The sequence below is a fragment of the Malus sylvestris genome, chromosome 4 (genome assembly GCF_916048215.2).
Source record: "Malus sylvestris chromosome 4, drMalSylv7.2, whole genome shotgun sequence".
In the NCBI taxonomy this organism is placed as follows: Eukaryota; Viridiplantae; Streptophyta; class Magnoliopsida; order Rosales; family Rosaceae; genus Malus; species Malus sylvestris.
Genome location: NC_062263.1, coordinates 16,937,596 through 16,950,024, shown reverse-complemented (window position 1 = coordinate 16,950,024; position 12,429 = coordinate 16,937,596).

Here is a 12,429-nt window from a genome sequence, read left to right as displayed (position 1 = left end):
TTGGTAGGAATACTTTTTTTTTTTTGAAGAGAAGACGATATCATTAACTTAAAAAGATTACAAAGTTTCTTGGATGAAGAGATCCAGAATAACACTAGGAGGCTCCTCAACCCAAATTACTCTTGTCCTAATTGACAATGCTACATTTGCCAAACAATGAGCAATACCGTAATTATTCCTATAAACAGAAATAAACTTAGAAGCAGTAAAAGAATCTGCAATATATAAGACATCCCCTGCTAACAAATCCATAGCCGAAGCATGATCCACACAAGTATTAATGATGGAAATTGCTTGGGAGGAGTCACTTTCAACTTGAACCTTCTGATAGCCAAGCCTTTGAGCTAGTGCAACTCTATACTTAACCGCTAGTAATTCAGCTTAAAGGGCCGACGACACTATGGGAAGAAAACATGTCTATGCTACCACAAAAGATCCATGCGCATCCCGGAGTACCACACCAGCCCCCCTTCGCATGTTCCTGGAATTTAGTCGCTTCATCCACATTTAATCGCACCTAATCCTCTGCCACCCCCTCATGCCTCACACAACTACCTTCCCCATGCCCAACCTGAGGGCGCGGTTGCTAAGCAGCATGTGTGAGATCTACTGCAACATGGAATTCCTGCAATCAGGCCAGGGCCTGCTGAGCAAAACCTCCAGGAAACCTTAGTTTTCCCTTCAAAATTCGATCATTCCTCTTCTGCCACAGGTGCCAGACAACAATACACATAAAGTCGAACGTCAAATGGTGATTTTGTAGCAACAATAAAAATCATTCCTTAACAGATCCGCTATGAACATAATCAACTAGAAAACTGCATGGGGTTGCAAACCATGTAGCTTTTGCAAAATGACAATCTTTAATAACATGCACCGCCATCTTCAGTTCTTTATTACATAAAAAGCACATCGAATCCGAAGGAACTCATTTCTTAGTCAAATTTTCTTTTGTTGAAAGAATGTTTTGACACGTCCTCCATACCATATTCCACACTTTTAGCAGGACTTTGGCCTTCCATATAGCTTTCCGTAGCGGAGTAAATAGATTACCACCATAAGCTGAAGAAGAAGCACTCACGAACGATGGTTTTACGTAGTCCTAAGCAACCTAATATGCACTCGACTGTGAAATGTCCCATGTCGATATAGTGCCATATTAGCTTATCAAAAGGAAGGCGATAACTAATAGGCAAAGCACGAATATGTTCCCTGTCCTCCTTGTCAAAAACCTTACTCAATGTGGCGTCACACCACGTTTTCCTTTCCACATCAATAAGCTCATGCACCCTCATATCTTCTTGAGAGGGAGGCAGACGAGTTATGGGTCGAAAGGACGAGGGTCTAGGCACCCACCTATCCTTCCATATCCTTACCAAAGCCCTATCTCCAATCAACCATCTCGAACCTTTCTCCAAAACTACTCTAGCCTTGAGAATGCTAGACCAACAATAAGACGAAGATGAGGGAACCAGAGCGTCCCAAAACGAAGTATGGGGAAAGTATTTAGCTTTGAACAACCTTGCAATTAACAACTCCGGATATTGAATAATGCGCCAACCCTGTTTCGCCAATACTACCAAATTAAACGCATAAAGATTCCGCAACCCCATGCCACCTTCCGGCTTAGCAAGACACAACTTATTCCATGACTTCCAATGAATTTTCCTCGAATTTGGATCACTACCCCACCAAAACCGAGCCATTAGTTGATGTCTCATAAAAAGTCTTTGGAAGAAGGAAACAATTCATAGCATATGTAGGCAATGCCTAAGCCACCACCTTCACAAGTAGCTCATTTCCCACCCCATTTAAACACTTCCGTTTCCACCCACTCAGCCTCTTATGACCCCATATAAGAAAATGTTTGCCGTTTATTCTTACCCACAAAAGTAGGCAGACTCAAATAGCGCTCATGCCATTCTACCAATTGGACTCCCAAAAAATTGGCAAGTCCTTGCTGCTCCCGACCGTGCACATTAGCACTGAACACAATGCTACTCTTCCCCAAAATTTATTTCCTGCCCTGACACTTAGGAGAACACATCCAAAATATGTTGGACCTCTGCACACTTCTCCAACTTGGCTTTTCCAAACAAGAAACTATCATCGGGAAACAACAAATGATGGATACTAGGAGTGCCATCACAAATCCGAATTTCGCTAATGACTCCCCTCTGCTCCTTGTGTGCAATAAGCGCCGACAAACCTTCAATGCAAAGGAGAAATAAATGGGAAGATAAATGATCGCCTTGACGAAGACTGCAAGACGGCACCACATACCCACATGTCACTCCATTGACCAAACAAGAGTACAAAACCGATTTCACACACATCATCAACACTGCCACCCATCTACTATCAAACCCCAACTTCAACATCATAGCTTCTAAAAATTTCCATTCCACCTTATCATACGCCTTACTGAGATGCAACTTGAGTGCAAAAGATTCCTCTCGGCCCCACCTTTTATTATGAAGAAAATGGCCAATTTCCGACGCCACCAAAGTGTTGTCAGAAATCAACCTCCTTGGGATGAAAGCATTCTGATGTGGAGAAATTATTGTATCCAAAAATTTCTTCAAGCGGTTCGCATCGCCTTTGCCCCAATCTTGTACATTACATTACATAAACTAATCGGGCGCAATTGTGACATCTCTTGCGGCTGATTCACCTTAGGAATTAAGACAACATGAGTGAAACAAGCCTACCGTAGCAGCCTTTCGGAGGTGAGAAAAGAACGAATAGCAATCACCACATCATTCTTTACGGCATGCCAGAACTTTTGAAAAAATACTTTTAACTACTCTATTCCTTAAGACAAACAAATAGATTAAGACATCCATAAATAGTAATGCCAATAATGTCGCATACGCTAGATTAGGCAAAAAAATGCAAAGATGTTAAAACAATAAACCCAACCTAATTTAAAAACCATCCACTAGTGTTCATTTAATTAACAACAATCTAGCGAGCGGCCATTCTCTTTTATTTTACTCAAGATAATAAACTTTAAGAACACAGACAAACATCCATTTTTTAACCTAGGAAAAGGCCAAAAAAGGGACAATCCCACAGGGGGGTATATATTAATTTAAACCATTCAAGGTAGGCATCACCGACTAATTTAATTGTATTTTTATGACATTTTAACATTTACGTATATTTATGTGAGGTAACTAGAAAAGTATGGGTAATTTCTGAAGCAAATGGTGGTGGTGGATAAATATATGGAGCATTGTGCATATATGATTGAATAAAAAACATTAGTGGGTTATGACCTACCAGCTTGTGCCCCCATCAACCCTCCTTCACTCGACACACTTGTTGTGAGCATAGGAAACATTTCCAATTTTCTTTTCACGCGCTCCTTCACCTCCCTATATTCACCACCCTCCGCCACCCTCTCCACCTCCACCTCCCTCTTCACTTCTCCAAGCATGCTGTCCCCAATACGCATCGATCTACACTAGTATCACTATTTGCATTGCCTCTTCTCCCATAGAATATCTTCTCCATAAACCCACATTTTTACATTAATGGAAGGAAAATGATTTCTCTTACGAGACTATGCGACAACATAAGATGCTTCTGTATCGTGAATCTAATTAAACTATTGACCGTATTATAATAAAGAAGTGTTCTCTTATTAACTATTTAGAAGCATAACATGCTTATGTTATTTAGACCAAACCTGAATCATCACAAGTATTTATCTAACTTTATACTTGTGGCAATAGAACATTACTGATTTGCTAAATAGGAAAATGTTATTTCTTACTAGACTATATAACAATATAAGGTCAAACTATAAATCTGAATCATTAATTGTATTTTTTTATTTATTAAAATTTACAATCTATATTCACAACTCATCAAGATAAGCATTCATTTGCAACGTATACGAATTAAAGAAATAATTATTACTAACAATACAAAATTCTAAATATACACAACAATTCCCTAAAGAAAAACAGTTTCCTCTATAATGTTACCCCATTTGCTAATGGGGTGTAATATCCACACACCCCATTTTACTTCTCACACACCTTTTTAATTTTCGGCTGTCGAATCGGATGAATTGAAGAAGATCAACGGACAGAAATTATCAAAGAGTGTGTGAGAAGTAAAATAGGGTTTGTGGATAACACACCCCTTGCTAATTTGTTACTAATCATATTTTGTGGGCTGCTTGTAATTTTTGCTGCATAAAATTATTATTAGGTTAAGCTTATATTTTAAGTTTTGTTCATTGTCTGGATTGCAGGAACTGAACCCATGCCCTTAAAATAATATGCTGTACCATGTTTCATTTTAATATTTGCCCTAATCCCCAAAATTGGCCTTTCTGGCTGTTTCTGTTCACCTCTCTCCTTTGTCTGTCTACTTAATTCTTTGTCCACCTCCCTATATAAGTCCCTATGTTTGGAGATTATAAACTCATAATTACTATTCGTAGTAGGGGATTGAGCTTATACTAATATAGTATGTATAACCCTTGTGCATGCTTGCATGCGCGTTTAAGGCATGTTTTTATGTGTTTGTTAGTTAAAAAAAATTGATTATAATATAACACACCCACATACAAACATACACTAAAGTCATTAGTACTAATTATGGCATTTTATTAAGACTATATATCTTTGTGTTCTCCAACTGTTACTTATATCCCATTGCTATTAGTTGAAGTAATATTCTTATGTAGACATCTTTGCTAACACTACACAATAAACACAGCATAATTTGGCTCTGCCGCAATTACTTTTGATTTTTTTCAAAAATGGATCAGTTGGTAGCTTTATCTTGGCAGTACCATTTTTCGAGGACTTTAATTATTTAAATAACATCTTATTGAAAAAGATTCTAAATTCAAATCTAATAACGGATAAATGTTGACTAATTACGATCATGTATAAAAATCAAGTAACATCACACATGGAGGCCAAGACTTGAATGCCACTTAAACTCATAAACAAAAGGGAAAAACGCATCATATTCTTTTGTAATGCAAGATACATGTAGTACATATTATTGTAGCTAGCAAGTTATAAATCCACGACAAAACTTCTTTATTTATTTGTTATTTTATAGATGAAGATAGGTCTTAGCCCTCTACATCAATTATTTAATCAAGTAATGTTTAGTTTATACATAAATTTCTAGTATTATGACTATTATCCCAGAGCATAGTACAATAATACGTCTGCTATACTGTGTGGTCACATACATACTAAAAAATAGTTCTTACCTTACAATCTACTTGAACATTCACTAACTTGAGCCTCATATGTCTGCAATATATACCCGCTCTTCCGTTACTATAGTGACAAGGAAAGATGATGATGTTTTACTTCCCAACGTATTACAATTTTATTTGTTGTTGAACTGGAATTGTTTGCTCGAACAATAGATAAAAATTTTTGCATCCAATGTGAGATAATAATTAGGTTAGAGGTTGTTTGATAATCAATTCGTTTTAAATTTAAAAATTTTGTTTTCATCTTTTTTAAAATGAAATCTTGTTTGGTAATTTTATTTTTAAAAAGTGATATTATATACACTAAGGGGGTGAAAGAATGGGCTAAGCTTTACAATGGATTAGCAATAATATAGTTCAAATTCGCATTTGACAAGAATCGAACATAAGACCTCTCACCTACCGATGAAGAAAAATATCATTAGAAAATAAATTAAAAACCACTCTCTATTTGACCTTGAGCTTTCACTTTTTGGTATTCAGTTTTTTTTTTAATTAAAAGTATACCAAAAAATAAAAATTAAAAATAAAAAATGAAATGGTTATCAAAAGATTCCTCAACATTTCATCCATACACATGATTTGTGGCAAATGGTAATGCCACCTCTGCAGAATGTGAGGGGGACAAACAACACTGAGATAAAACCTGTCTATGACTCTGTCTCGCCAGACCTCATCTGGTTTTCTGAATTACATTTCTGCTGAGGCTTCAATTTCAGTAGACAGCCAATACAAACCAAATAATGGTAATAAGAAAAAACAGCTGATCTAGCTAGAAGATGTCCAATAGCTAGAAAGATGGGATACCATTTGGTGCAACAGCAAATGCCTGCACAGCTTAAATTGCACAATGTGAGGCCATCTCCAACTGAAGGGTTCAGAGGGTCAGAGGGCAAAAAATAGTCCGAAAACCATCTCCAATCGAGGGCTAGGCCAGAGGGCTCGTGGAATTTGAGAGGGCCCCATGGAATCTGAAAGGGCTGGCCAAAAAACTGATTAATATAACTGATAGGAATTCTTAAAAAGAATTTTGAATCCAACGGCTAGCTGGCGCTAGTTAAAAAAAAAATCTCAAAAATTCTATTTTTTTTTCCTATAAATACCTAAACCATTCATTCACCATTCCTCACAAAATTTTCACCATTCCTACACCATTTCAATTCTCATATTTTGATAAGAAAAAAAAAAGAAATTATGAGCCGATGACAGTTGTTTACCTCTGACTATACTCCTACGATGGCGGATGATGAAGATGATGTTGATTATGGATATTAAATTTAAGTTGTTGTAGTTTTTAAATTTAAGTTAATGTCGTTTTCAAATTTAATTTGTAGTTTTTAAATTTAATTTGTAGTTTTTAAATTTTAGCTGTAGTTTTTAAATATAAGTTGTAGTTTTTAAATTTAAGTTGTTGTAGTTTTTAAATTTAAATTAATAAATTATGTTTGGCCCTATGACCTTCGGTTGGAGACGGTTTTTTGTGACAGGACTAAAATGAGCCCTTTGGCCCTTTGGCCTTCGGTTGGAGACGGAGACAAATATGGCCATGTGTTGTTCATTAAAATATTAATATATTGGAGGACCAGAGGGCTAAAACGAGCCCTCTGACTAGCCTTCGGTGAAGATAGCCTGAGGGAGTACCAGCTGGAAAACAATTGCAAAACTTTCTGAACCTTTCAATGCTTTGAATTTCTTTGACCGCATGCCCTCTCCCTTTATTACCTTCATTTCCCAATACTAACTTAAGTCTTATTTATTGTGAAAATCCCATATCTTGCTACATGTAGATTTCAGACAGTGTTATAGCAGTTGTTGGTAGCTTCACAATGTCCCTATTTATATTGTGTACATTTCACCATCTACCCTTCCTCTAAATCAGGAATAAAATATCTTTAAATCCAATATAGATCTATAGTCTATATTTCTGATCATTAGATTAAATAAATCAAAACAAATATTATTAACTATGTGTGTATACAAAGAGAAAAAGAGTGTGTAAACAATTAACAAAGAAATACTATGTGCATGTGCCAACAAGTCTCATTTGGACTTGCTTATTCAACTTAGTATTTATTTATACAAGCAATAATGAGTGAAGGAAAATCGAACTCGAAATTTTGAATGAAAAAGTGAGTGCTCAACTATCTAACAAACCCTTTACAAATTCATTATAATATTCCAGTACTTCTGATTGAAATAAAATGATAGAAAAACTTGTGTATTCTCCAATGGCATCTGGACTTTGCAGCTGCCATATCGCTCTGCATCAAAAGACCTTACCGCAATGCATAATCAGAAGCACTCGTGTTTTGTGGTATAGCCTGCTTAGCTACCCCATTCTCCTGTGCTATAAGTAAGGAATTTCCCTTGCTCGACACGTGGCCTGATGGCATTGGATGCCTGCATCAATTTTAGCCTTTGTTCATTGATTATAGGAAAAAGATCCTCGCCGAATCATTTGCCAAAGGGTTCTAGAGATCCCGTGATCATGACCGTTCATCGTACATCGTACGATCATAAATCATTTCAAAATTTAAATTTTCAAATTAAATATAAATAATACAAACTGATCACACAATATACGATGAACGATCATTATCACGAAATCCCTAAAATTCTCAAAAAAAAGATTCGGCGAGGTTCCTTTTCCCTGATTATATGCTGAAGAATCACGTAAAAGTTGCATAGTTATGGCCTACAGTTTCATTGGTGGTCACTTTTGGCTGTTGCTCCAACCAGCAAGTGACATTTGTAGTACCTATTATATGACGCCTACCCCATCCACCAAAAATATTTTTGTTTTCTTTTAAAAATTTTGGAAAAAAAAACCCTAACTTTAGTTTCTTGCATGGTCTTTTAAAAATATTTTTGTTTTCACTTTGTCTGCGAAAAAAAAAACAAAAAAACAAAAAAAAACAAAAAAACAAAAAAACAAAAAAACAAAAGCTAAAACCTTTCTCATGGCGGTTGATAGAAAATTATGTCATTTTTGACTTGTTCCAGAGACCAATTAGCTCAACTTTTGTAAGTTCTTAACCACCAATTAATCGAGTTTAATCAAATGGGATTATTGGTTAGATATAGTTTTGGTAATGGTAATTGGCCTTATAGACTTTTACCAAAAGCCAAAAGTTGTTGACTACAAAAAGGTTTTCTTGTGACTGGTAGTTTAGTAGGTTTTGTGAAATTTTAAATGGCTCACTAGACTGCACTTGATCCATTTTATTTTTCTTTTACCTTCTTTTTAACTTTTGGCTCTTAATCTGCTCCTGCAACAGTTAGAAATGGTCACATATTTCTTGGAGGGAAAAATTTGGATCGATAATTGATAATGATTAAGAGCATCATGCTTAATTAGACTACTGCTTGTATATAGAGTGTTAGTTCAGGTCACCCTTTTCACCCTAAGTTTGATTACATTTATTTAAAAAGCCCCTTTATAAATGATTCCATTTGAACCCACCCAAAAGAGAGGGAATTTTTTTTTTTTAATTTGTTGTTGTTATTTCAAATAAAAAAAATCCTAATCAATTAAAGGTGCAAACCCCAAAAATGGAAGGCTTTACCTTTGCTATAAAGAGTCATGCTTGCTCAGCTCACACTCAGATGTTGACTTAGACCACACTTTTCTTTATTATTTATTTGAGAAGATGTCATGACTGATACACAGTAGTAAAGTTCTTCCTCACTACTCAAGTTTTGCACCAATACAATGTGGAGAGAACAAACGTTCTGCGGCTGCTCGTATATGAGCTCCGAATATCTTACATTTTCGCCATAACTTTAACCAACAGGATATATGTTCACAGAAAATAACACAACCCCTAGATTAATTATGTTAATCCTTCAATATTCATCAAAATAATCGATGTAAGAGGGTGCGTATCGTTTATTTAAATCATGTATACTTGCTCTTTGTTATTTTTTTTTCAATGGAAGTATAAGAAAACTAACCAAATCATTCAGTATCTTACCTTTTTACTCAGGATGAGATTTGATCCAATATATGGAACAAGGATATCAGGTCACGTCTGTATCCTATATATGTTACAGCATAGCTAGGCTAGGGCTGATTCATTATTCGTGTTTGGAAAACACATTATATATTTCCAACCTGTTTGGAAAACCTTTGTTTTCATTTTTTTTTTCTATCTAGTTTGCTTCTAGACTGTTTCTGAAATTTCGACTTGATTTTCAAATTCAATCAGCATAATAATCTGTCAAATATAAGCTTATCATACACATTAAGTGTTTCCTTTTTCCTAACTGCCCAAAACGAGTTTTAAGACGATACACTAATTCAAAAACTATTGCTACAATTCCTTTTTTTTTTTTTTTTTTGCGAATCTAATTCGACACAACCCTTTGTTCACGATAATACTAAAAAAACATGATAGGCGACAATATAATACAACAAAAGAATGGTATTGTCACGAATCCCCAATACATCGTGCAAGATATATGGAGCAAGATAAGGATGTTCCAAGTTGTTTGTCCATGAGTGTTTGGCTTCTTGTACAAGAAACAAAATGCTTTCAATTTGAAAGTCGACTGAGATGAAAAGAGACAAACCCTTGGGCCAATCGCAGACTCGGAGCCATATATTATGCCCTTTTTCTTTTTCTTATCTCACTACTGTTGCGTGTGAGGAGAAATTTGTAGTTGTGATGGGAACACAGATAGTACATCACATGTTTTTATGTAAATGGTGAAAAAAATTTAATTTTTAAGTTATTAACCTTTTAACACACATATCTCACCATTTATATAGGGACACGTGGTGTACCACCTTGTATGACAATTACACTGAAAAATCTCTCGTGTGTGAGCAAAGGCAAACACACTTTGACCTTGCATGGTACATTATTTTTAATACCCCCTTCCAAGACGTGGCAGTCCCACTGAGACATATAAGCCTGCAGTGGCGTGGCCTCATGTTTTGTACCATGTAGTATATAGCTAGCTAATAGTGCATGCATGCCTTGCAAATCAAAATTTTAGGGTTTAGGTTTTCTGGCCAGTCAGGGGTTTTGGGGTTCCGCACACTTTCATATAATGCCGTTTACAAGTAGCAACGAGTGATTACCTTTCAGTAGGATAATTACAACTTACAAGTTGCAATATTCTTTGAGAAATATGCGCCCGTCAGCATGTGGTGCGGACATTTGTCACTGTATCCAAACCCTAATGTTACATCATCTGCTCGATGCCAGCTTATAGTTCGCTTGGAATATATTATTAACTCATTCTCTAGTAACTTAAGTTTTTGGGTTCAACGATTGTCTAGTTTGGTACCAGAGATGTTTCTTAATATATATTGATTCCATATATTTGGTAACGAACAAAATTTGCTTTGTTCTATTTGTTATTTGTCTATTTCTACGCATGTAGGATAAGGATAAATATGACATGAGAGTGTGTTCGTATTATATATTTGTTGACTTAATCATGAAACTTTAACTTTTATGGTGAGGGAAGTGTCTAATTTTCTGCATGCCTACTTAATCATGTTTGAGGTTTCAAATTCACATCAGCTGGGGACATTCATTTCAGTTGGTCGATCATGACTTTACTTGAGATTTAAGACCTAATAAGGGCGGTGCTGCAAGATCTTAAAAGCCTAATTGCATGGTGTTTGACTAACATAGGCTAATAAATTGACTGGGCAATCTTCTTTTAGTTTTTGTTTCCTTTAGAGACTCAATTCAACAACTCAACCTCACTAGCTAGCTCATCAAAATAAATAAACAATTTAGAAAAGAAGATTTGTTTTCTTTCACACTTTGTATATAGTGAAAGAAAAGTAGGATTATTCAAGACAATTAAACAGAACTTTATGCATGCATGCAACCAAAAAGATTGATCTTCGAAACCCTAAAGTGTTTTTGTAAGCTGCTTTTTCTGGTTTAATCTGAATAGTCTAGCTCTCTGTGGAAGACTCGAATCGTAACATAGCAATAACATATTGGTAAGCTGCTTTTTGACTCCATTTGTTTACTAATATTATGTTCCCATGCCGACAGAAATTAAAAAAGAAAAGGAGCTTGAGATGGCATTTTTCAAGTCTTTGAATTTATGCCTTTAACTTTAGATATATACTGGACTGCAAAAAATTTGAAGAGATTGTATTGACCCCACCTTATTGATATATAGGAATTATTGGATTTGTTTGTCAGTTAATACAGTTAATGTAAGTCCAACTAGCCAGAGGCGAAAAATCTATAACGCTACGTAGTGTCAGGAACTACGACCAACACATGGCTAGGATTGATTCCTCCTCAATCGAACGGCCACAAAACAAATTGCAACTATGAAGCACAAAAAACGAGTTGACCCGTTAAGGATAATACTTAGATACTCGCTAAAAGCGATCCACCGTTTTTACAATTTCTCTCTCGTCTGCAATTTCTTTCTCGTCTCCACTCTCTCTATCATCTCTATTTTTATGATTAAGTGAAACAAAATCCAGATAGTGTTATTGGCAAATTTTTAGTTTCTAGACCTCAAAGTTTCACAAAGAGATAGGAACCCATACTCGAAAGCGGTGAGAGAAATAAGAAGTTGGAATTTTTTTTTAGGAAATTTCGACTCAAACTATTTATTAAATTGGAATTTACTAATTATTTGGTCCTGCGGAAGAGAGAGTTTCTAGTTTATGTGCTAGTAGAATTGGGAAGATGGAGAAAGAACCAGAAGAGCATGAGGAAAGAGAACGGCAAAAGAGAAAAATAGTTCTTCAATAAATTGCAACCGGTTACTTTCTAGGATTTTTTTTTACCCTGCAATTTTAATTGAAAAAAAAAAAAAAAAACTAGCAGCATCATATGGCACTTAAGAAAAATTCAGCTAGATGATCATACTTTCTTTTAATTAAATTAATTAAAAGTTTCTATATCAGTAACTATTTAGCAAAATCCACAGCAATGTTTGGATAATTTCGCACACGCTGTTTGAATTAAATTATAGAAAAAGCATTGAGAATGGTAAGTAGTTAGAGGTGAAATGTAATTATTGATCCTAGAAATTACAAAACTTATATGGCGCGCATGCTGAGTAATTATTGTGCCAATTATGTCCTTCTGTTGATGTGGGCGTTCAAATTCGCAATTGAGCCTAGTTGGGCAAATGAGATAAATGTGGTGGTGTGGTGATTTGCAAGCTTTTGCACCAAG